The sequence below is a fragment of the Manis javanica genome, chromosome 1, assembly GCF_040802235.1.
Source record: "Manis javanica isolate MJ-LG chromosome 1, MJ_LKY, whole genome shotgun sequence".
Taxonomy (NCBI): domain Eukaryota; kingdom Metazoa; phylum Chordata; class Mammalia; order Pholidota; family Manidae; genus Manis; species Manis javanica.
Genome location: NC_133156.1, coordinates 184,193,188 through 184,219,693, shown reverse-complemented (window position 1 = coordinate 184,219,693; position 26,506 = coordinate 184,193,188). Strand labels below are relative to the sequence as shown.

The following is a 26,506-nucleotide window of genomic DNA, read 5'->3' as shown; positions in this document are numbered from 1 at the left end:
AAATCAAGTTGGTTCATACACACCAGAGGCTTGTGAATTACTACTCACAGAAGCGAGCATGCTGGGCCTGGTCTGTGAACAGCTAAGGCCAATGGAAAGAGGGACTTTCCCAGAGCTGCTCATCCCACCTTAGCTGTACCATTACCATGGGGTTAGCTATCCAGAAAATGGAGAGAGAAATGATGAGAGACATCAGTAGGGCCATATTCTTTGTCCACTGAAATCCACTGAGCAGCTTTCCCAGGTCAGACTGAGCCATTTTCCATTCTCTGTTACAAGCTAGGGTGATCTCTTAAAAACAGAAATGGAGTATCATTTACATGTTTGGTTTCTTGTCCCTCTTAGAATAAAATTCCAAATGCTGACCATGGTCTGCAAAGCCCTATGTGATGTGATTTGATCTCTCTCTGATCTTATTCATACACCACAGCCTTCCACTGCTCACCCTATTCCAGCCAAAATCACCTTACTTCCTCAATGTTGCTTATAATCCACTCTACCTAATTTCCACACAAGCGTCCCTTCACCCAATTCACCTCATTTGTGGATTGACAAACTCATATTAATCATTCTTCAGTTTCAGGCTAAATGTTACGTCCTTGTTAGAACCTTCCTTGATTACCCCTCAACCCCACTGCCTTCTTCTGATTAGGTTAAGTCCTTTGTTACACATAGCACCCTCTATTTCTCTTTTGGGGATCTAACAAGAGTATAATTAAATATTTAGTTGGGTAATTCCTAGTTTGATGTCTTCTTCCACTGAACCCTATAAATGGCACAAAGGCAGGGACAATGACTGATTTACTGTGACTTCTGTCATCTAGCCCAGTACTGCTACATAAAAGGTTCTAAAGTGCTTGTGTTTGCCTAGCACCAGAAAGGGCACCAAAACAAACAAAACAACAAAAAAGCACTACACAGCCCCACCTTTCATTAGGTTAGAGTCTAGCATGGGCTAGAAGTGACACATTTTGAGAGGGGCCCCCTCAGTGATAAGGTAGTCACCCCTACAGAAAACACCACTCAGAGCACTCAGCCCAGAGCAACTGAGAACTACAGGAGCCTAGAGCCCATGGGCCAATCTCCTGGGGCAATAGGCTCAAGGTGCAGCTTTACAGAGAGCTTTACAGAAATCTCTGCGCTGTCTCAGTGACACTTGTTCTCTGTGCAATCCCTTCTATTAAAAATAGCACTTGAGTTGGAAATGAAAACCCTCTTCAGGTTGAGAAGGAAAGGAAATCAAATATCCCCGTGCTCAACCCCACATCGTCCCTCACCTGAAGACCGGAGAGCCTCCCAGGCAGGAATTGTCTCAGCGCCCTAAGCCACTGGTGCCAGTAATCCTCTACTAAGTGGTGTGCAAACACACAGAGCAGCTGCGCTGGGATTCGTGAGCCCCCACCACAGACAGCCCAGCTCTGGCTCTAAGCATTTCACCAAGAGTTGATGTGTGTTACTGGTCCACATTCTCCACAGAACTGGGGTTTCAGCAAAGCCAAAGTTGGCTGGCATTCTCTCACCTCCCAACAGTAATTCCAGAGTATTCCACTTTAACTTCATGCCTCAAAGCTTACTTCTTTTTCTGCACTTAATGCTTTGTAATAAGATCAGGTTAACTAGTACTATTCCAGAAAGAGCATTTTCTACTGTTGTGATTTGAGCTCAGCAATCAGGTTAAACTCTGTCCGTCTTCTGTTCTAATGGGGCACGCACTGAGATAAAGGTACAAAAATTAAAGTTTTCAAATCTTTAGGTTTCCTTAGAACTGGTCTTCAGACACAACTGCTTTATCCAGATGATCCTAATCTCCTTGACTCTCCTAGTTGTGACTGGAGATGAGTTCTCATCCTGGAAAGCAGGATGACATTTTCTCAGCTCCTAACTGTTATTCCAGAGCATTCCAATTTAACTTCATGCTAAAGCTTTGCCTCTGAGGTTGCTGGTATCTGGCTGTACTGCCTATCTCCATCGCCACCCATCCCTACATCATGGTCCTCCCTCAGTACTTATGCACCAGTTCACAATATCCTCCCCATCTCATCATCCAGGTTGATTTCACTGTCTTAACAATTCTATCCCCTTAAACCTCTCTAGAATCCCTCCCCTCTAGTCCATCCCTGAGGCTCCTTACACTATCCTCTTCTTACCAGAACTAGAGTTGTAGTTTTCTGTGCCTTGGATCTCTTTCTCTTCTAAAATTCCTATCTAATTACTCCTCTTAAAAGCATTCATTAGTTCCCCAAGGCCAGAATGAAGGGCAAATTCCTTAATACAGCAGCATGTAAGAACCTTTGTATTATTTCCCATTTTTTAATGAACAATTTCAAACACACAGTACCGTTGAAAAGATTGTACTGCAAACATCCATATACCCACTACCTAGAGTCTACAACTGTCAACATTTTGCCATACTTGTTTATCATATATTTATCATCCATTTATGTGAACATCAACTCATCTTATTTTTTATGTATTTCCAAGTAAGTTCCAGATCTCGGTACACTTCACCATAAACACTTCGGCATATGTATCTTTAATTTGTTTTCAGAGTTTATGGTTCATTTGGGAAGACAGTGTAGAAATAAAATATTTTTACAGTGAAATACACAAATCCTAGGTATATTATTGGATGAGTTTTGTAAATGCATGTAACCCAACCCCATCAAGATCATACAGTATGTGCTTTTTTGTGTAAGGGTCTTTTACTCATAATAGTTTATATTACTGGGTGTATTGGTAGTTTGTTATTTTCATTGCTGACTTTTCTCTAACAAACATTTAGGTTCTTTCAAATTTAGAGCCATTATGAAAGAAAGCTCTATAAACATTTTCATGCAAGTCTTCTTGTATCATACATTTTTATTTCTGTTGGGTAAATACCTAATTTCCCACACATTCCCATATATACTCTTTTACTCAAGAGTATAACTGCTGGGCCATTGGGTAGGTGCATATTTAATTTTATAAGAAATTGCCAGTCCTTTTCCCAAAGTGCTTGTATTGTTTTATATTCCCACCAACAAAGTATTACAGTTCTAGACCCTTTTTATTCTGAATATTGCCCTGTCCTTACCCAGCAACTTCTCCCAGGGTTCTCTCCTCTTCAACCACCAAACTTTAACCTTTTTGTCACTTTACTCCTGGGATGTTTACACTTGCTGTTCCCTCTGCTGGAATATCCTGTCCTAATCTTCTTGACAAAAGGAGTTTAAGATTGTTAAAATAACACCTCTTCTGTGCAGTCATCCCTTTCTGACAATCACCCCCAGGCTTTGTTATTTCCACACATTTGTCCAGTACCTCTACTGCTGCACTTAGCACAAGGTATTGAGATTACTGTGGTATGTTATTCTCTCCACTGGATGGGTTAAGGCAAAGAGGGGCCATTCTTTTCTGCCTTGCTAGAAACTATACTTGTTATGTTATAATATTTTATGATACTTTTATATTATCATTAAACACCACTTTAAGGACTTTGAATACTGTGAATACTGTCAAATACAATGTAGGACAATATTCTATATTGTTCTCTACGTGAGACACTTGCAAAATGAGTTACCAAAGAAACTTTAAATGGCCAGATGAGCTTCTTATTTCTCAGGGCTAACACAGTGCTTAGTACATGGTAGACGACTAATAGATGTTTCATAAATTAACAGCAAATCCAATAATGTTTCCCTGCTTATAATTGTCCTCTAGCGCTCAACCACCTACAAGATAAAAATCCCAACTTTCATGTGGCATAGAAACCCATCATAATCTGGAGCCCATACTGAACAAGTGCCTGGCCAGCTTCCTCTGATGTCTCTGTGTTTTGCTGATACTCTCTATCTAGAAAGTCTTTCTTCCCTGTAATTAGTAAACATGTAGCTGTAAGTCCAAGTATAGCTCAAACCAGGACTCCAATGTGAACTTTTCCCTAATAGAATGCCTACACTATTTTCTTACCCAGATTATATCCCACTTGTCTGCATACCGCACTTCCTCACTAGGATTACATTCTCTTAGAGAGCAATGATTTTACTTTATTTTTATTCACTGTAGGAAATACATTGGTCTGGCTTACCATAACCTTCACCCCTTGCTGAAATAACGATTTGATATGTTGTGACCCCCTGCTCTCAGCCACAGCTAAATGGACCAGGAGTGGGCAGCTGAGGCATATTCTCCCTTGAGGATCCAAGTGACCACCTCAGGAACTGTAATCAGATGGTGCCTTACAACCACTTTAGACAAGGCTAGTTGGCTACTGTCAGTCACATGTATGCTACAAATAAGCAGAGAAGAGTGTTCTGCCAAAAAGGCAACAGAATGGGCAGACACTTCGAAGAAGCTTCAATTTGAGAGTATGAGACTCCAAAGGGACACAGACAGACTAAAGAGCCACCTAGTAATGTCCCAATACTCACAAAATCCAGCTTCACCTCCTGCTGATGGGTTCTGGACCGATGACCTTAAGAGACCTTACACCAATATGTTTACAGAATACATGAGCTCTGATGCAACCCAAGTTTTAATAATTTTAACCATTACAGGCTCCCTTAACAGATAGTATCCAGACAGTGTTAGAATATTTAAAATTACACTTGAAGAGAAAGAATTTTTAAGTTAAAGACTAGACTTACATTAAAACAGAGCCTGCGTTAATATACAAAGATCTAAGGAATACACAAAGCTCTAAGGTCAAAATGTATTTGGGAAAGGACAGTTCTAGGGAACTTGAATGGGGGAACACAGTCTGCATTGTAACCTTTCTTGGGCTCACGGATCAGGGTTAGGAGATTGGGGAGACCCCCGATACTCAGAGCACTCATTACTATCTAGGGATGCCGGGAAGATGGTTTTTACCTGGAATTATTAGAAAGCAATCGTAAAGAAGAGGATTTAGCCCTTAAATGAGAGGAAACAGAGCAGAGTCTTTATACCAAGTGAAGAAAGAGCTCAGCCATGGATGAACCTGTGGAGGCCTGACAAGAAGGTCAGTCTCCAAAAGGACCAGGAGCACACCAGCACCGCCAGCGCACTGCACCACATAACGGGGGGAGTGTACTCTGCTGTCGGTGTAAAACAGGCTTGGACTATGGTGAATGGAGTGAGGCACTTGCCACAGGCACACGAAGCAGAGTCCATATTCCTGTTGACCCCAGTTGCCCTATGGCTGGGCAGAGCACTGTTAAACTGATCCTGTCTTTATTTTAAATTCTGTTACCTTGTTCATTGCAGCTGTGTGCATTCATTTTTGTTTAACTATTGCCAAAAACTATTACCTATGTGGATTACTGAGTTTTGGGGTGCCCCCTTAAATCCTGCACTTGAGGTGAGCACCTCTTCTAGTGCAACAGTTGTGTGCAGTGTGGAGAAATCTGCCCAGGCACCCTGGCGTCTGTGTTGTCCTACTCTGCTCTGTGGGAGAACTGAGAGGTCAAAACATTCTTCCTCAGGGGTAAAACAGAAACTCAGTGAGTGACCCTAAAGGACGTGGGGGCTGGGAAATAGGAAGAGAAACAGACTTGTGAAGTCAGTTTCTGGCTCTCAGTGGGACTAGAATGATGCAGTAAAGCTCCAGGGATGGCATACTCCCAAGCTCGCCTGGGCACAGCTGAGATCAGACATGACTCAGACACCAAGTAAACATAAAGAAACCAAGCTTCACGGAAGCAAGTACCAAGCATTTAACAGCCTAGATACTAAATGAGTATAAGCTCATCAAGTAGACTGACAATGAACGAGCACCTAACAAGCAGTGCAGAGAAATATGGGTTGGGGAGAAAGGTGGGTCTTCCAACAACCAGAGTCTTGGGGGACTCAATGAAGGGCTGAAAGAAGGCTACAGGGTTAGCACAGAGCAGCCAGAAGCCCAGGGAAAGAACACCTGAAGCTGAGATAGGAAAGTGCTCACTCACTCAGGGGCCAGGATGGGGCACCAGGAGAAACCAAGATGTTACAGGGTTCCGACAGGTTTGTGCCAAACCGGGGAGGGATGTATATCAACGATCAGAAGGTCCCACCTGACCCAGAAGCAAGTGGAGGACAATTCCACCCAAGTACCCAGTACTACTGTTAGGGCAGTGCCTCAGGTAAAGGTGGGGAGAGGGAAAGGAAGGAGAGCTTAGTGTCCCTGCGCTGCATCAGCAGGCACACTGAGTTAGGCACCCTTGCTGGCAGGAATGTCAAGACGGCATGTGCCTGGAAAGCAACAAGTGTGTATAAAAAGCCCCACAGATCTTTTGACTAAAAAATTTCACTGGTGGGACTTCATCTTCAGGAAATAATCTGAAATACTCACAAAATGTACCCAAAATGCTCAAGACAAAAAAATCACAAGCATGAAAACTGGAAATGACTTAAATATCCAGTAAGAAAAGATTAAGCTAAAAAAAGAAGTTTAAGTTTGTTTGTACATAAGAACATTATACAGCCATTAAAACATCTTCACTATGTTAACATCTTCAATATGTTAAAATGTACACAATATATTAACAAAAAAGAACAGAATACCAAAAACACAGCTATGTATCTTTTTCTCTTTTTTCCAAATTTTCTATACTTCTATAATTACCATATATTATCTTTTCTTAAATTATAAAAATAACATCATCGACTGTTTTAATTGTTGAATTGCAAAACCTGCCCTCTAAACCTGGGGAGGCATGTTAAGAAGGCACGTCTCCAAACATGGCGCACACCAGCACGGACCATGTGGAGAACATGCCCTCTGCCTTCGGTGTAAAACCAGGGCTGGGAATGGGGTGTGGGAGATGAGGCACTCACCTTGGGCACACTGCTTCAGGGAGTACCAAAAAAGTCAGTCATCAAGTTAAGTAATATTTTAATGTATTTTTCAAATGAAAATTAACACAAAAATTTCACAGTGAACAAATTTCAAATTTTAAACAAAATTTTTAAATGTTTAATTTCAGTACTGGTTTTCCTTTTGCCTTGGGCTCCAATATGACTGGGCAGAGCAGTGTTAACTGGTCCTGTCTTTATTTAAAATTCTGGAATTTTGTTCACTGTGGGTGTTTTTGCTTTCTGTTTGTTTCTAGGCTTTCTGTAATCATGACTGGCTAATAATCTCCTAGAAGATTTTTCTACCTTTCCATCATGGTCAGGGCAGGGAGGTGGACCAGAGCCTGTCTGCTTTGATGGCAGGTACTGAGCAGGAACAAAAGAAGAATGATAATGGCCTTGAGAGAGGAGTAATCTGGGGTACAGAGCCCCACCTACTCTCTCAGGGACCCCCAGATCAGGACTCTAGCCAGACCTCTACCTCCAGTGGCTTTCTGGGATTAAAACAGAAAAGTCCTTTCCATTCAGAAAATATACAATATACTGACAACCCCACTCAACCATAAAAGGAACATTAGTGCTTAACAGAGTATTATTTTAAAATACGTATGTTAATAATTATGCTTGAGTTTGTGGTAAGAACACGATGCATACACAAACATTCAAAAACAAGCAAATGACAGTGATTTATAAATATTAGCTCAATTAACCATGCTTAAAGGAAGTTTATCAAGGCCTGGGTCTAACTGGTGACAGGCATAGGCACACGTGCCTAGATAAAAATGGCCTCAAGAGCTCAAAAGCGCAAGTCCATGATCACAGAAGCATCACCACCCTGGACAGCAGTCTGAAAAACTGCTCTGGTTACTAACACAAACATAATTTGACTGTAAGAGGAAAGAAACACACACACAATATAATGTCCCATGGAGCACAGCCACAGGACATGGCCTATTTGCCTTCACACCGTCACATCTTTCAGCTACTTTATAGCACATCTGCTTAGGACACATCCAAAAATAGCACTACTGAGATTCAGCTCTGCACCAAGCACTTTCACATGCATCATCTAATTGCAGCCTCATGACAATCCTGTGAGGCAAGTATTATCACATCCGTCTACCTGCTGGGGAAGCACAGGTTCACTCTGTAAGCAACTGAACCCCAGGAACCTGGGTGTGTGCCTCACGGGCTCCTCTTCTAAAGCCCACCTACAAAACATGCTTCCAAAGGCTCCACAGCAGATCCAGCTGTGACTTTCCCATCAAATTGTCCACCATCAGAGACTCAAGTCCCATCTTATCAATAAGGAAAGTGAGACAGCAAAGCAAAGGATTCACTGAAATTTCCATTATCTGGCCTCTGGCACCATGCACTTAAGTGGGCTGCTGTGCTGTCCTGAGGAACCAGACTACTCTGTAGAATGTACTCTCCCCCTACAAGGAAGGAGTGTTCCCTAACACTACTATCAAGTTCCATTCTAGATAACCCACACACAAACCCCGTGACAAGGACAGCTGAGCGACTATATGGGCGAGTGCCAAGTAGCTATTGGTGCATCAGCTTTCAGCTTCTACCTTCCAGCACAGTGGAGGAGATCATTTCCTAGACCCGCCTGCAGAACCAAACTGTAGAAGGGATTTCAGCCACAAAGCTTGAGTTACGTTCCTTCCTGGCCCTTACCCCTCTTCTCTTGCCCTTTGTATTCGCCCTACCAGCAGAAGTGTAGAGTCTACACTGTGCTCAAAAGGAGCCAAGGTCCAGTGGAACAGAATAGAGAGTCTGGATATTAACCCAAACATATACAGTCAATTGATATACGATAAAGGAGCCATGGATATACAATGGGGAAATCACAGCCTCTTCAACAGCTGGTGTTGGCAAAACTGGACAGCTACATGGAAGAGAATGAAAATGGATCATTGTCTAACCTCATACACAAAAGTAAATTCGAAATGGATCAAAGACCTGAATGTAAGTCATGAAACCATAAAACTCTTAGAAAAAATCATAGGCAAAAATCTCTTGGACATAAACATGAGCAACTTCTTTATGAACACATCCCCTGGGCAAGGGAAACAAAAGCAAAGATGAACAAGTGGGACTACATCAAGCTGAAAAGCTTCTGTACAGCAAAGGCACCATCAATAGAACAAAAAGACATCCTACAGTATAGGAGAATATATTCATAAATGACAGATCTGATAAAGGATTGACATCCAAAATACATAAAGAGCTCATGCACATCAATAAACAAAAAGCAAATAAGCAAATTAAAAAATGGGCAGAAGATCTGAACAGACAGTTCTCCAAAGAAGAAATTCAGATGGCCAACAGGCACATGAAAACATGCTCCACATCGCTAATCATCAGAGAAATGCAAATTAAAACCACAATGAGATATCACCTCACACCAGTTAGGGTGACCAACATCCAAAAGACAAACAACAACAAATGTTGGCGAGGTTGTGGAGAAAGGGGAACCCTCCTACACTGCTGGTGGGAATGTTAATTAGTTCAACCATTGCAGAAAGCAGTATGGAGGTTCCTCAAAAAGCTCAAAATACAAATACCATTTGACCCAGGAATTCCACTCCTAGGAATTTACCCTAAGAATGCAGCAGCCCAGTTTGAAAAAGACGTATCTACCCCTATGTTTATCACAGCACTATTTACAATAGCCAAGAAATGGAGGCAACCTAAGTGTCCATCAGTAGAAGAATGGATAAAGAAGATGTGGTACATATACACAATGGAGTATTATTCAGCCATAATAAGAAAACAAATCCTACCATTTGCAACAACATGGATGGAGCTAGAGGGTATTATGCTCAGTGAAATAAGCCAGGTGGAAAAAGACAAGTATCAAATGATTTCACTCATCTGTGGAGTATAAGAACAAAGAAAAAAAATGAAGGAGCAAAACAGGAGCAGACTCACAGAACTCAAGAATGGACTAACAGTTACCAAAGGGAAAGGGACTGGGGAGCATGGGTGGGAAGGGAGGGACAAGGGGGGAAAGGGGGTATTACAATTAGCACACATAAGGTAGGGGGTGGGGAGCATGGGGAGGGCTGTACAACACAAAGAAGACAAGTAGTGATTCTACAGCATCTTATTATGCTGATGGACAGCGACTGTTACGGGGTATGTGGGAGGGACTTGATGATGGGGGGAGTCTAGTAACAATAATGTTGCTCATGTAATTGTACATTAATGATACCAAAATAAAAATAAGTAAATAAATAAATATAAAGAAGTCAAGGTACTGGCAAGAGAACTCCCCTTATTCCTACCACATTTGTTTCCAGAAGAAGCATAAGAGACGCAGACCTAGCAGTGGTACACTTTGATGAGGGCTAGAATTTAGGTTGGGGAGACGGCAGGGATGGTGGAGACAGTATTCTTACTCTTAAAGCCTACTTGTTTTCACTGTCCTTGGGTATCTCTTGCACCTTTCTCTGGACTAAGGCGTGCTGGGGAATTCAGGCTCCCAGGGAATGTGGTCTCAGTGGGAGGGGAAGACTTGAGCTGGGGAGGAGAAAGGAGTACACTCATTGTACTTCCCTCCCTTCCAGGGCTGTAAGGGGAACATGGGGCCTTACCACTCAGCTTTCAAGCTGCAATTAATTATGGCAAGTCCAGGGTTCTGGAAGTGAAAAACAGTTAGCATTAGACAAGATCAGACCATATACACATCCCAACAGGACCATGTTAGTAAGCGTAGGTGATGGGGTTGTGGAACTGTTTTCAGTGAAATTTTGAACATAAAAATGCCTTTAGGTTTTTCTCTGAATGCTAACTATTGAGAGATGCTGACTGGTCTGAGCCTGCTTCACTGCAATTAGGGATTCAGTCCTGAAGAAACCTGGGAATCCAATGCCAAGCACATCTACAAACCTGGCTCTGATGAGAGCTCAAATGACACAAGATCCTGTTCCCAGGCGCACCACCTTCCCCCCAGCTCCCACAGATCTATTTGTACGGTGCAGACATCCACTTTTGTTTGCACAATCATTACCAGCGTCAAAAGAATCATTTAAAAAACCTGAAGACTGAAAGGGGCTTCAACTCCTCCCTTTCCACCACCCCAAACTATCATCAGTTCTCAAGTCCTGAAAAGTCCTGAGTGCACTGCCTGGTGTCCTCAGCTTTCATACCCTTACTCATCTAAGTTCCCAGTATCAGCCCTGTCCTGCACCTGTCTATAAAGCCCACCACTCCCTCTTTAAGGACTTCTCTCCAGAAATTATCCCTCCTTTCTTGTATTTTCAATTGCTCCTCTCTACTGCCTCTTTCCCACCAGCCTTTAAATATGCCCCAAGTGTCTGTGATCTTGAAAAGAAAATCTCAATCTCTTCACTCCTTTCTTAATCCCACCAGCTGTCACCCGTTTCATCTCTCACAACCAGCCATTTATAACTGTCTACATGCTTTTCTCTCTCCACATTCTACCTCTCTGTCACTCAGAACCCTCTTGCAATTCAGTTTCTGCCCTCTCCAAGCCCTGCCTGTAGCTCAATCTACAGGTACACAACTTTCCAGAAGCTTTCTCACATGAGCCACACAGCACTTCTCACTGGTGACACTCCTGAATCAAGTACTCTTTCTCTTGGGCTTCCAAAGGAAAGGACACTACACACTCAGTTTTTCTCCTACATCTCTTCCACTTCTTGATCTCCTTTAGAGTTCCTTGCCTTTTTCCCATTTCTTATAACCTAGTGTTTCTTCAGGGTTCAGTCCTGAGGCCCCTCTATAAATGCTCCCTGGGCAAGTTAGCCCATTAAGCATCCTTTAATTACATTCAAAATACAGACAACTCTCTCTCCCTAGACATTCAGACCCATACATAAATGACTAACTCAATTAACCTGATGACATTAGCACTTGTAATTTTTCACAGGCACTCTAAACTCAGCATGTTTAAAACTGTCACACAGTTCTTCCATACCTCTGAGCCTCCATCCCTGTGTTCCCTATCCCCATGACTATGAACACCATATACCTCATCTCCTACCTGCAACAATTCCCTATCCCCAACAGCCAACTAATTTTACCAGAGCTTACTGAGAAATATTTTAATTCAGGGCTTTAAAAAAGGAAGTAATTTTAAAATGAACATTTACGGTATACTGGTTGAACATTGACATGAATAAAATACTTGCTTTGAGTTAAAAATAGATTTAAAAATAAATTCTCCATCTTTCAAATTTCTTTACTTCTTCCCATATTCACTGCCATTGCCTAATTTCAGATCCCCCTCATTTTTCTCCTAGAATCCTACTATTTCTTAGTGCATGCTCAGAATAGAAAGCTTTGGGGTATCTGCCCACCTCAGTGATTCATTTTCCTGTGTACATTTCCTCTCCCCATCAGTCATGCCTCACTGAAGAATATCCTCACCCCCATCCTTGCCAGAGTTGATGGGACTAGTTAAGGACAGCTGGCTCAAGCTGGGACCAGTCGGATTCTCCCTTCACAAAAAGTGGAATCTGGTGTAAGTCTGTGCAGGCAACTTAAACTGGTAACAAGGTAAAGTGGGAGTACAACAACCATACTGAGCCATGTAAATGAACGAACAGAGAATGTCCACCGCAGAGAAAGAGAAGACCAATGCAGGTACAGACAAAAAGCACAGAGATGAGAGAGATTCCAAGAGCCTTCGTGTCCTTCATCTCTGACCCTTCCCAAGGGTCATATTCCCACTCCCAGTTTCCAAGAGAGACTGCCCCCTCTCCTGGCCCCCAAGTCTTTTAAACATTTTTCCCTTTTATATTTCAGCCTAGTTTAAACAGGTAACTATTGTGTGCCTATAGAAAGTCTTGATTACTAGATGTGGTACACTTTTCCTTACTGGATCTCAGCTTCCCCATCTGTAAAACTAGAAGACTGAATCAGATAAACTCTAAGACAGCAGGAAGTATTAACATGCTGCAGTTTTCAGGCAGACTGTTATTTTTATATCCAGTCTCTGTACAAAATAATGGTCACCACCTGCACAAGGACAGCCAAATGTATATTTTAGGATTGTAATTTTTAATAAGCAAGTTTTTAAAAGATGCTGAATTTAAAAACAAATAGCAAGGATCTATTTTTAACTTAAAGAAAGTATTTTATTCGTGTCAATTCTCAACCTATACATCATAAATGTCCATTTTTAAATTACTTCCTTTTTTAAAGCCCTAAATTAAAACAGTTCTCCGCAATTTAGTAATCTCATTTGGTACTCTGTAGAAGGGCCGGTCTGTTTTCAAATGAGCCACTTCTGAACATATTTAGAGAATGCTTTCACTATGTATTCTTACATTATTGCAGGAAAAAAGAGATTCACTTTATAATGCCACATTGAAGTAATACACTAAGTGTTTTAAAAAGACAAAACCTTTTGTCCTCTCAATAGTCTCTAGTTAAATTCATAAGCAACTTATTAAATATCCAATATACAAAGGACATATTACATCACTGATAAAGTACTTGGTAAATAGCTAAATGCTGATAAAAGTCTGATTCAGTAGGCCTGGATGGGACCCTGGGATTTTTTTTTTTTTAAGCTCCCAGGCAATAATACAAATCACCTAGTTTGAGGAACGAATTGTCCCAGGATTAGGGGCATTTCAGATCTTTTGCAAATAAAAAGAAAAAAGTGCAGTATACTATCAATACTTAGAATAATTCCAAGTAAAAATTTGTGTATGTGACTAAATTAAATAAACCCCACTAATGGTTTAGGGGTGAGGGAGGTGGCAAGGAAGGCTGACCAGGCTGCCTGTCTTCATCTAGGGAAAGAAGCTAATGACTTGGCCAATACCTATTCTTCTGAAAAGACCTGCCACTGGAGAAAACAAAATATACCATAATCCATATTTTAAATAGATATTCAAGATCCTACAGAGAAACCTCTTTGACAGAAGTTCACGTCTGAATGCTAGGAAAGTCAAGCAAAAGTGAAAGGCTATGCCAAGGCTGTTTCAGAAACAGGGTCCAGGAAGAACTGGCGATCAAAGGAAAGAAGAGGGAGGCGGAGCTATGGAAATAAAACTTCCTGTTCCAAATTCTTTGCAAACTCATGGAAAAAGAATGCTGATGTCTAGCACCTTAAAACTCTTCCCTGCTGTTCTGAGGACTTGGCCAGAAATTAAGACAGCAGTGAGAGCCCACAAATGCCCAAAGGGTTATGTCCAGTGACTGCGGTTACACACTGTAATGATGTGTGTGACTGACTGCCACTGAACCCCTGGCAACACTTCAAATAAACCTCCACGTGAGAGATACCAAGGATAACAGAAGGAACAACGGCGGGCCAGAGTCAGGAGACCTAGTTCTGGTTCCAGTTCCATAAATGACAAGCTATGACCTTGAACAAATCACCATACTTCTCTAAGCCTCCATTTCCTTATCTGTAGAATAAAATAGTGGCACTAGATGAAAGGGACAGGAAAATCCCTGGGCCATGGAGTCGGGTATTTGCCATTATTTCAGTGATTCTTTAGGGATATGAAACACACCAAACAACCTCCTAAAATTCTATGCAGGAATTTAGGTTATCAATTCTTTAAAAGACAACACTGCTTCCAAACACTGCTTCCAAACAGGTAGGTGCATGGGGGTGGGAGGGGGGGTATTGAGCAGTAGAAAGGAAATCAATTAGAAGCTCTCTGGTAGGTGAGAGTAGGGATAGGATTTGGCAAAACATTACTTCCTTTGGGATGTTCACTCCAATAACTTGCTGATTTTCCTGATACAGGCACATTTTCAAAACCTGAAGGCAAAGAGAGTTTCTGTTAAAGAATTCTCATGAAGCGTATTTAGAAAGTTTCATTTTCCTTGAAAGTGACTCCCTTTATGTCTAGTGTACAAGTAGGGTGTCAGTGTAGTAGGGTGTCAGTATCTTCCTGGGTCTTAGCTTCATGGCTCGCAGTCTAAGGATTCCTTTCTGGCTGTATTTTTTCACACACACACAGCAACAGTATACAGCAATACTATATAACTCCTTTCTGGTTCCCAGACCCCATTTGAGAGAGAGAGAGAGAGAGAGAGAGAGAGAGAGAGAGAGAGAGAGAGAGAGAGTGTGTGTGTGTGTGTGTGTGTGTGTGTGTGTGTGTGTGTGTGTTAGAAAGAGACAGAGAGAGAGACAGCAACGTAAGGGCTCCGTTATACAAGACTGCCCTCCACCCTTCACTCCAGATGCCAGTCACAGGCCCCAGACTATTAACCTGTGCTTCTGACCAGCCGGCTACAGACTGGAGATTCCCATTACCTCCCCCTTAGGTTCAATTAATTTGCTAGAGCAGTGCACAGAACTCAGGAAAACACATTTACCAGTTTAATAAAGGATACTATAAAGGATACAAGTTAATAGCCAGATAAAGAGATAAATAGGGCAAGGTCCCAAGTAAAGGAGCTTCTATCCTCATGGAGCTTGGGGCCCAGCTCAGTGGCACGTGGGAGTTTTCTGGTTCCCCAAGTGTAGAATCTCTCTCCGAGAGAGAAACAGGACACAAGACAGCCATCTGCTCTTCCCATGGGTTTTGTGAGGGTGTCATTGCATGGTCATGATTGACTCAATCATTGGCTATTAGTTGATTTAACCTTGGGTGGGGTCTAAAAGTCCTTCATTAACATAAAAAGACACCATTTCACTTTTAAGGTTCTGCAGTGTTTTCAGGCACTGTGATGAAGACCAAATATACCTGAAAATATATATATATATTTGGTTATATACATCTGAATGACCAAATGTATATATTTCTTATAACTCATTATATCACACAAGGTGAATGCAATACCCACTACGGGTCCAAAGGCACACTCCCTTCTTGATATCCATATAATTTTTTTCATCTGATTCTTTGTCCTGAATCCCTTTAGAGGCAAGTCATCAAGCACCCTGAGCGTAATGGTTTGCATCTCAATTCTATGTTGACTTAGTCTCATCTTTTCAGGATCCTGATATAATGTTTTCATCCATAATACAAACCGCTCCCTAAAAGCACAATGTGGATTTTTCACTTCTTCTGAATGGAGAAAAATGTAGCAATTGGTTCTCCAGATAGACTTGGGATCTCTGGCCATATTCTGACAGCCACCTTCAACTGATCACCTCTTGCCTATTAGGTGAGTATGTTTTCCAGAATAATTAACCTTCTTCTACCACTGTTCTCCATACTAGTGTGTAACTTCTGCCTAGGAGGGCTCCAAGGCTGCTTCATGTCTCTTCCCTCACAACCAACCAACCTCCTGATTCAAGAAAGGCACTAGTATTTCTAGTGTTATTTACTTTACACACACACACACACACACACAGCTCCCTTAACAATCTAGCATCCTCCTTGAAAAACATGATCAGGGAATCCTAACTAGGCAGGCGTGACTCCTAAGCAGATGGCAAGCCTCATAATTAGGTCATTACATAATACCTCTTCTCTAACCAGCTTCACCAGCTTCCCTTCACTCGGAGACCCTGCGTTGATGAGCTTTACAATGCAGTTACTTTAATTATATTTGCTCTTGAGAACACACTGACACCATGTTTTAAGAAAAGAAAAGAAACAGGGTGAGAAAGTATAGAAGAAGTAAAAGGCAGAGGTTGTGTTTAGCTTCAGTTTTGAGGAGTCCAGACTAGTTTGGTGCCTTGGTTTCCCAACAGGCCTCAAAGATTCATGCCAATCCCCATCTGCACTGGTTCCATTACAAGACTCACATATAAATGTTATATCATGTGATTCAATTTCTATAGGATACTCCATAGCATTTAGGTATCATGCCAGGCTCTCAGCAACTCATCACTGAGCTAAAGATTGTGCAAGGTGGTGTCCACATGCACACAGGCACCAGCTGCTCTCAGTGAGACACCAGCTCACCATCAAATTGGGCTCAGTATTTGATCTCCTAAGAGGTAGTCAGAGATCTCATTTATACCCCCTTCACCCCCAAGTAATCTAATGCTTTTCACCCCAATCCCAATGCAGCTTCCCCACTCTGGTTTTGTTTCCTGGAATTATTCATGCTCCAAAAATCATTGCTCCCTTCAACATCAAAACTACTGAATGATTAGTTTTTAGGGAAGCTGAGTCTCAAACCTGGTATGTGTAGGACAGCCTACAATTTGGGAAGGTTTTTCACATATATGTTCTCATTTCCTCATTACAATAAACCTGAATTAACATTTTGTAGATTCAAAAATCCCAGATAAGGATAACCAAAAATGAAAGATAACACATAAGTCCAAGCTATGATTTAAGATTAAAAGACTATTCTGTTAAGAGGAGAGATTAGTGATCTCCAATCACCATAATGTATAAGGGGAGATATTTCTGAGATGGAGGTCCATGCCCCCCCATACCCCTTCTGTCTCCTCAAGGACCTCAGCTTGGTATTTATGCTTTGGTTACCCTGAGTCTTCCAAGTTCTGACACTGGCCTGGGACAGTGGCTGTGCTGACCCCTGGTTCCAATGGGCTGGCCTAGAGGCTCAGCTCCTACCCTCACCAGAATTCTCAGCCTGTGATACCTAATGCTACCCTCTCTAGTGTCCTATCCCAAGTCTTGTATCTCTCCTTTGACTGTTAAATCAAAGCCTTGATTTCTAAAACCTACTGAGGATATCAGAAATCAAATTTAGGAGTGACTTATTCAAAAAGTAGGTTTAGACTAGATCAAAATAATGTACCATGTGGTACAAGGAACAGAGCAGGACCTTTAGGTCCAAAGTTTTTACGGCCAGATTTCTAGCAACAGAACTTGTTGTATAACCTTGAGAAAGTTACTTAACTTCTGTAAGCCTCCGTTACTATCCATATTTTGCAGAAGTGGAATCTTTCTCCCCAAGACTAATGAGAACTTTAAAGAAAAAATATATGAAAAAGGGCCTAGCACAGTGCTGGACACACACGTTGCCTCCCCTTCCCCTTCCCTCCCTGGTGATTGGAGAGAAGCATTCCCTGCCCTCTGCTGCCTTCACTGCCCTGAGGGGGTCTGGGAAAAACTTTGAAAACTGTGCAGGCAACAAAAAACACGATAGATGAGTCAGAGACTGAACTAATTAGAAAGCACAGCAAAGATCAGATTGGCCACCAGTAGGGCAGATTTTGTCCAAGCACTGCATTTCTAAAATAATCATTGTGCAGCTTTCCAGGCCTTTTCCAGGTGAGATGCTTAAAAATGAACTGAGAACAAAGCAGTCAACTGAAAAGCTGTGGGCCTGTGAACCTAAGGTAAAATGGGTTTTGAATACCAGGCTGGTAATGAGGCAGACAGGCAGGCAGGAGACTCTGGAACAGGGAAGCCATGGACTTTGGAGGCTACTTACCACAGTGTTAATAGGGATGATTTACATAGCTTGGGGATCTCAAAGAGGGCCTGGCAATGATAATATTCAAAAGAATTTATAAACCAATGAAGTCAGGGAACCTGGATCCAAAGGTGGCTTTGCGTTGACTATGTGGCCTTTAGCTAGAAACTCTTCAAAGGCAGGGAAGGTATTTTTTCTGTGCATTTTTCTGAATCACCTAGAATAACAGATAGTCAACGCTGGCTAAGTGTTATATGAATGAAGGCACATTTGGCTCTTGAGCTCTCTGGGCCTCAGTTTTCTCACACAAGGAGGGTTGGAGATCCTCTCTCTAGGGCTGCTCCAGGGCTCAACACATTGCCCTCTACACGTAGACAGTTTCTCAGTTCTAACAGCATATAAGAATCACCCTGGAAGTCCCAGCCCCACAACCAGAACCCACCTGGATTCAGAATCCTTGGGGTGGTGGGTTTGTTTTGCTTTTATTTTTTTTTTATATCCGCAAGTGATCCTAATAGACAGTTGATGTTGAGAACTAATGGTGGCACCATGCTTTCAAATGCAGTAGTCTTTATGAAATGAGGGAATTGAGGCTGACTCCTTTCATATCTCCTGCTGTTGTGCCCACATTAATAGCTTTCATTTTCTCAGTATGTCATGATGACTGCTTTGTTCTCAGCTCATTTTTAAGCACCTCACCTGGAAAAGGCCTGGAAAGCTGTACAATGATTATTTTAGAAATGCAATGCTTGGACAAAATTTGCCCTACTGGTGGCCAATCTGATCTCTGTTGTACTTTCTCAAGCCTGTCTCATTCTAAGGAGCAAGGGAGGCTTTGGACTTAGATCCAGGCTCAACTTCCACTGCCAACACTCCATAGTAATGTGACTTCAGCTCATTTATGAATTGAGAAGCTATCAACCACCCCACAGCAGTGTCTGAAGATTATATGAGATAGTATTATAAAGCATCTGGCACGTGTCTAACCTCAGAAGCAAGTCAACAAGTGTCCTTCCACATCTACTTTCAGCCTTTTCTTCCTACTTAATGTCTATTAGGTGGGCGTCCAACATCATTTATAGTCTTCAGTTAAACTCTGGTCACAGGAACTTTTGCTGATAGAAAATTTACTCCAGTTTCAATATTTGTCATGAGCATCAACTTCTCCATCCCTTATATTAATTATGAGGGAAGACTAATCCCATCTCCTTCTTAATTAATGACTCTCTATATGCTATACTGGTTTGTTGTCAGCAATAGACGGCTTCAGACAATGCAAGTATTCAGAAATCCTATCCTCTGAATGGTCAACGTGAGGTCTAGTCCTGGGTGCCTGTGGCATCTGAGTACATATGAAACCATCCCTGATGATGAACTTTGGAATTGGTGACTCCTCAGTTCTGACATTTGTTTTATACTTGCTACCATGGCTACATGTTTTTTTTTACCATGCAGGTTTTTATGGTATTCCCATTAAATAGGCTGGTTTTATTGAGTTCTTCTATATTATTTATTTTTATATCAAATGGCACATTTGATATGTGGATGAAGGTTTACTATTGTTAGGAGTGCCCCAGGACATTATATGGGAGAGTATTTTATAAAGAGTTTAGTAAAGAGCCAGCAGAATAAATGAAAAAACTTCTACCAACCAGGCAGCCTCTGCTTTTCAAAAGCACTGTCGCTTTTTAGATGTCTTTTAGAAAAGGCAGAATCCATCTTGAGAAACATATAAACAATATGCTCATATGCTATGCATGACATCAGTCTTCTTGCATAGACTAATCACAAAGCCATCCCTAGCAACATCTGGAGTTAAGGGTCAGAGTAGAAATAAGAAACCAGGGCTTCCACTGAATGCCTTGGTCAGAGATGGTGCAGGGGGAGGGCTGCAGGGAGGGTACAGATGTGTCAGATTGGATAGAACTGAATAGTTTTTAGACCAAGTAACATGTTAACACTAGGGAAGACAGGTCAAAGTCAGGAAATAAACCAATACAGCCCAGACAAGCAGACTGAATGCTGGACGGAGTGGAAAATACAATTATTGGACTCTGAAATTGGTTAGTGATAAGGCACAGAGGTACAGAGTCACCTAGAAAGATTAGCAGGAAAAGGAGATGTGGGGGATGTAAACAGAACAGATCTTCCATTTCAACTCAAAGAGGGTTTGGGTCTGAGAAACTGAGGTAAGTGTCCTTCAAAGCAGGGAGCAATCCCTAGGCATGACCTGCCTCAAGTGTTCAAGTACAGATAATAGAGCACCTGGACCAAGTAGTTCAAACACAGGGAAGTTAGCAGCTCCTAGTTTGTTTCAAGGTAGCCTCAATTTTATCACCATAAAAGAAAGCCAAGCACTATGATTAAAAGAAAACATGATCCAACTGGTTCTGATAAAATAATCTACAGAAGTTAGCTCCGCCAGGCCAAGGGAATAAGTCAAAAACCTTTATAAAACAATGCTCAAATGTGTGGAACAACCACAATGGGGACCAGACATGCAGACAAGCTGGGAGAGTCATTCCCATTCTATGAGCTGAGCTAAAAACAAGGTTCTGTCCTCATACACCAAGTCATTCTCTGCAGTCTCCATGCTGGATGAGGCATACTAACTTCCTGGTCAGTTCAGTGCATACTAGAACCTGTCCCTCTAACACCCAGTTTTAGCCAGCATTAATTATCACAAAGCCTCTATCAAGTAACAGCAAAAATGCTAAGGATTAAAGCAGAGGACATTGGGGACTTTGCTTAGCAAAGGTGCCTGAGAACAGGAAAGAGCACACATTCTAAGAAGGCTGTAGACAGAAACTATTGTATGATCAGAGTCTGTGTACCCACCCCCAGATTGCTATTCTGCAGTGTCTGTCCTTCCTGGAGGACAGAGCCAGGGCTGGAGTGATTCAGCATAAGCCATCCCCACTAACCTTGTACATAGCCTACTTAATATAGCATGCTTAGATGTCTCAATACTTTCACTGGCAACACTAAGATTCTGCACATTGCAACTACAACAGCATATCAAAAACAGTTTTTAGGTTGCACTATTTCTCTAGCAGGAATCCCAATACCTAATGGGTACTATCCTTGGCTTAACCAGCTATTAGAGGGGTAACACCTAGAGAAGTCTCCACTTCTTTAAAGCTCCACTTGTACAGTTGTAAAATGGGAACAATTATATTTATCCTAACAATCTTAAAGTTCATAGGAAAATCAAATGAGATAAAGCATAAAAGGGATTTGATACAGTATAAAAATGTAATGCCCTTCCAATCCCCACTCCTACCTTCCTGAAAAAATTAAAGACTTTTGTTGAAGAGATAAGACAAGAAACAATGAGAAAAAATCATAAGCCTATGGAAAGACAAATGTTAGCTGGAATTGGTAGGGAAGGTTTCTTGGGACAAATGGAACCTTTGGATAGATTCTGAAGGACTGGTAAGATTTGGAAAGGCAAGTCTATTTTGTACATTCAGATTTTATAGAGCATTTACTTAAACTGTAGTTAGAATATTTATAGTTAAGAAGTTAACATTATAAATATCATTGCAATTTTATTTTTCTCAGTGACTTTGAGAAATAGGCAGACGTAAGGCACCTGTAGATATAGGACTTAATTCAAAATGTCATACAGCAAAGCAAGAAAAATGAAGCCCAGTTCAGCACCATATGTTACCTGGCTCAATTACAGCATGAAATAATTGGAAACCAATCAAAGCTAGTAAGGTCTATTGATCAACCACAATGCCACTTTGATCCTACATAATAGATTTTGCTGCATGCCACTAAAGTAAAACAATATCGTTCCTATAGCTCACCCACAGCAGGAGAAATAAGACCATGTTTAAGAGTCTCTGTAAATGACTTGTAAATCACTTTATTCTGGAACCAACTGAGTTAGAGTTGGTTCTATATTTCAAACCACAATGACCACAGACAGGCTAATGGGGTTTAATAGGAAAGTTGGGGCAAGATATCATCAAGGGATCTGTTGACAATTTTCCTAACATTTTATTAATAACTCCTATTATTGTCTCCTAGTTCTTCTATTCCACAGAGGGGTCAATAAAGAAGATAGGTAAGTGAAGTGAAGGAACCACGAGACTTGCGGAATCCACAAACTGCAACAAAAGACTATTTCTCTAAATTCCCAGTTTCTCCAATCTCTTAGACTAGACTACAGTATCAAGAAATGGTCCACCTGGGTATTCCACCAACCAACAAACTGGTCTCATGCCCTGCCAGTGTTTCTTACTGGGTAGAGGCTAAACCTCAAAATGTCACACCACTGCTTCTTAAAAGAGGGCAATTCTGCCCCATAATAAGGACATCTTATTGATGTCTGGAGTCATTTTCAGTTACACTAACAGGCAAAGGGAGGCAAGGGAGAGAGTTCCTAGTGGGTAGAGGCCAGGGATCCTGCTAACATCTTACAACGTACAGGACAGCCCCCCAGAACAAAAAAATTATCCAGCCCTAAATATCAGTAGTATCAATGTTGAAAAACCCTGCTCTAGGCAATGATCGATCACAATATATACCCCAGGATCACATAAAGTCATGCCTGTTAACTTATTAATGTTGACAATGACTGTGACAGGCAGGTGGTGACTTTATGAGAACTGAACATATACCTTTTTAAAAAGTCCATCACATTATTTCTATAACATGTAACATAAATAGATGCATTAAAGTGCATTTAAGGATTATACTTATCCTTAAGGATAAGTACAGGATTGTGCTCCTGAACTTGTCTTGGACAGATGTGATTTTGCTCACCCTTCAGAAGTTTGTATTTAATCATGTATTACCCTCTCAAGAGTAGGAACACCAGATTCATAAAGTGGTGTGTATGAAAACAAAACTGTGAACTGCTTACAATGAAAAACATGAATAAATTGTGACACTATTTGATTAACAATGAGCAAACAGATACTTAACTAGTAACTTAGTAACCCTCCATTCACACTACATCACTGAAGAATGAGTTGTTTTGAGTGTTTCAGCCAACCTTTCAAAGAATGTCAGCGTATTTTAATTATTTTGATGAAATTCTTTTTCAAATATATTAAACCTACTTTGGAAGTTTAAGCCAATTAAGTTCAGCCAGAAAGAAAATGAAGAGAGACATAAGGAAAATGTTGGCCAAATCTTCATTACTTACAGATGATATGATTGTCTACTTGGAAATTCAAGTAGATAAAAAAATACTAATAAAAGTTCAGTAACAAAACTAGTTATAAGATCCACACACAAAAATCTATAGTTTTCCAAAATTAAAAGGCTGACAATCCAACAAGAGCTTGACGAGAATATAGAGCAACATAAACTTCCATAGATTGATGGCAGGAATGTAATATTGTATGACTTTAAAAGAAATTATTTTTCCAAAGTTAAACGTACACTCACTATGTGAACCAGTAATTCCATTCCTAGAGAAGTGAAACAAATATCCACACACATATATGCACGAGTGTTGACAACCAAAACTAGAAAAATTCAACTGTCCTTCAAAAGATGAATGGAAAAAAATTGTGAAATATCTATATAATGGAATAGTACATAGAAATAAGTTATGAACTACCCTCAGACTGATAAAATCCACATGGAAGAATCTCAAAAATATGTTGTGTAAAAGCAGCCAGAGGGTGCGTGGTAGGAGAAGGACATACCAAACACCCCAAATGACATGTAGACTGTCAGACTGGGTAAAAAGCAAAGATTCAACTATACACTACCTATAAGAAACCCACTTCAAATATAAGACACAAATAGGATAAAGTAAAGAATGGAAAAAGATATGCCATGCTAACCCTAATCAAAAAGTTAGAGTCACTACATTAAAATCAGACAAAGTAGATTTCAGAGCAAAGAATATTAACAGAGTCAAAGACCTGAATGTAACTCATGAAACCATAAAACTCTTAGAAAAAAATTTATAGGCAAAAATCTCTTGGACATAAACATGAGCAACTTCTTTATGAACATATCTCTTCAGACAAGGGAAACAAAGGCAAAAATGAACAAGTGGAACTATATCAAACTAAAAAGCTTCTGTACAGCAAGGGACACCATCAGTAGAACAAAAAAGATATCCTACAGTATGGGAGAATATATTCATAAATGACATATCTGATAAGGGGTTGACATTCAAATTATATAAAGAGCTCATGCCCCTCAACAAACAAAAAGCAAATAAGCCAATTAAAAAATGGGCAGAGGAGCTGAACAGACACTTCTCCAAAGAAGAAATTCAGATAGCCAACAGGCACATGAAAACATGCTCCACATCGCTAACCATCAGAGAAATGCAAATTAAAACCACAATGAGATATCACCTCACACCAGTTAGGATGGCCAACATCCAAAGGACAAACAACAACAAATGTTGGTGAGGATGTGGAGAAAGGGGAACCCTCCCACACTGCTGGTGGGAATGTAAACTAGTTCAACCATTGTGGAAAGCAGTATGGAGGTTCCTCAAAAAGCTCAAAATACAAATACCATTTGACCCAGTAATTCCACTCCTAGGAATTTACCCTAAGAATGCAGCAGCCCAGTTTGAAAAAGACATATGCACCCCTATGTTTATCACAGCACTATTTACAATAGCCAAGAAATGGAAGCAACATAAGTGTCCATCAGTAGATGGATGGATAAAGATGTGGTACATATACACAATGGAATATCATTCAGCCATAAGAAGAAAACAAATCCTACCATTTGCAGCAACATGGATGGAGCTAGAGGGTATTATGCTCAGTGAAATAAGCCAGGCAGAAAAAGACAAGTATCAAATGATTTCACTCATATGTGGAGTATAAGAACAAAGAAAAAAACTGAAGGAACAAAACAGAAGCAGACCCACAGAACCCAAGAATGGACTAACAGTTACCAAAGGGAAAGGGACTGGGGAGGATGGGTGGGAAGGGAGGGACAAGAGGGGAAAAGGGGCATTATGATTAGCACACATAATATGGGGCGGGGGGGGACACAGGAAAGGCAGTATATACAGAGAAGACAAGTAATGATTCTATAGCATCTTACTATGCTGATAGACAGTGACTATAATGGGGTATGTGGGGGGGACTTGATGATGAGGGAGTCTAGTAACCATACTGTTGTTCAAGTAATTGTACATTAATGATATCAAAATAAAAAAATAAAATAAATACAAAAAGAATATTACAGGGTCATTTCAAAATGATAAAGTCATCATCAAAAGGACATAACATTCTTAAACGTCTACACCTGATAGAGCTTCAAAATACAGGAAGCAAAAACTGGCAGAACTGCAAGGAGAAATGAACAAATCCACAATAATAGTCAAAGATTTTAATATCCCTCTCTCAATATCTAACAGAAGTAAACAGAAAATCAGTAAGGATACAGAAGACTTGAACAATACTACCAATCAACTTGATCTAATTGATATTTATAGAACACTCCATTTAACAGCAGAACAAACATTCTTTTCAAGTGTACACAGAAGACCAAGACATGCCATATTCTAAGCCATAAAACAATTCTCAATAGATTGAAAAGGATTTGAATCAAAGTATGTTCTCTGACTATAATGACCTTAAATGGAACTTAAATTAGAAATCAGTAACAGAAAAATCTCTGGGGAAATTCACAAATATTTGAGAACAAAGTAAACACTTCTAAATAACCTACAGGCTAAACACCAAAATCAAAAGGGAAATTAGAAAGTATGTTGAACTGAATGAAAATGAAAACAGAGCATGCTGCTAAAATTTCAACAGATTGTTTTTGTTTTTGGATGAAATTATTGTAAATTTCACCTAGAAAATAAAAATGATGAACTGAAATACTGGAACAGTAAAGATGGGGGGAAGGATGGAAGGTATGAGAGGGAAGCTGGTCCTCATTAAAATTTTGAAATATATAATTTAGATATAAAATTGTAAAATGTTATTGTAAGAACAAATAGAATATGCAAGACCTTAAGAACATATTTCATATTGGAATTACCCAGTAAATATTGTTGGTATTGCTAATTAGTCCTTTGGGAAAAAAATTCAAGTCAATTCCCTCTCTCACTAAATACAAAATAAACTTTAGATTGATTAATTAGGGGTTACAAATTCAAATATCCATGAAGATCATGTAGGTAAAATAAAATGTTCTAACCTAGACATGCAAAGTATAAGACAATTGGGAGTTCTGAGTAACTGAGGCAAATGAGAGGATATGTGCCTTTCCTAAAAGGCATTTGAATTTCAACTTTTAAGAACACTATACTAGGGGGAAAAAACAAAACCCCCACCTCTTCTAGCAGGGGGAATGCAGTCTAATTGATAAAAATGTTTGCAATTTCTAATTTAAATGTAAAAACTAAAACTACTAAAAGAAAATTAAGGTAGTATTATAACCTTGAAGTAGGGAAGGTTTTTCTACCAACATAATC

General features: G+C 40.4%; 1 protein-coding gene across 23 annotated transcripts in view; it reads right to left on the bottom strand.

Annotated features, from left to right (window-relative positions):
* Positions 1–26,506, bottom strand: part of AAK1 (AP2 associated kinase 1) — a 158,911-nt gene that overhangs the window by 102,040 nt on the left and 30,365 nt on the right. The window lies entirely within an intron of this gene.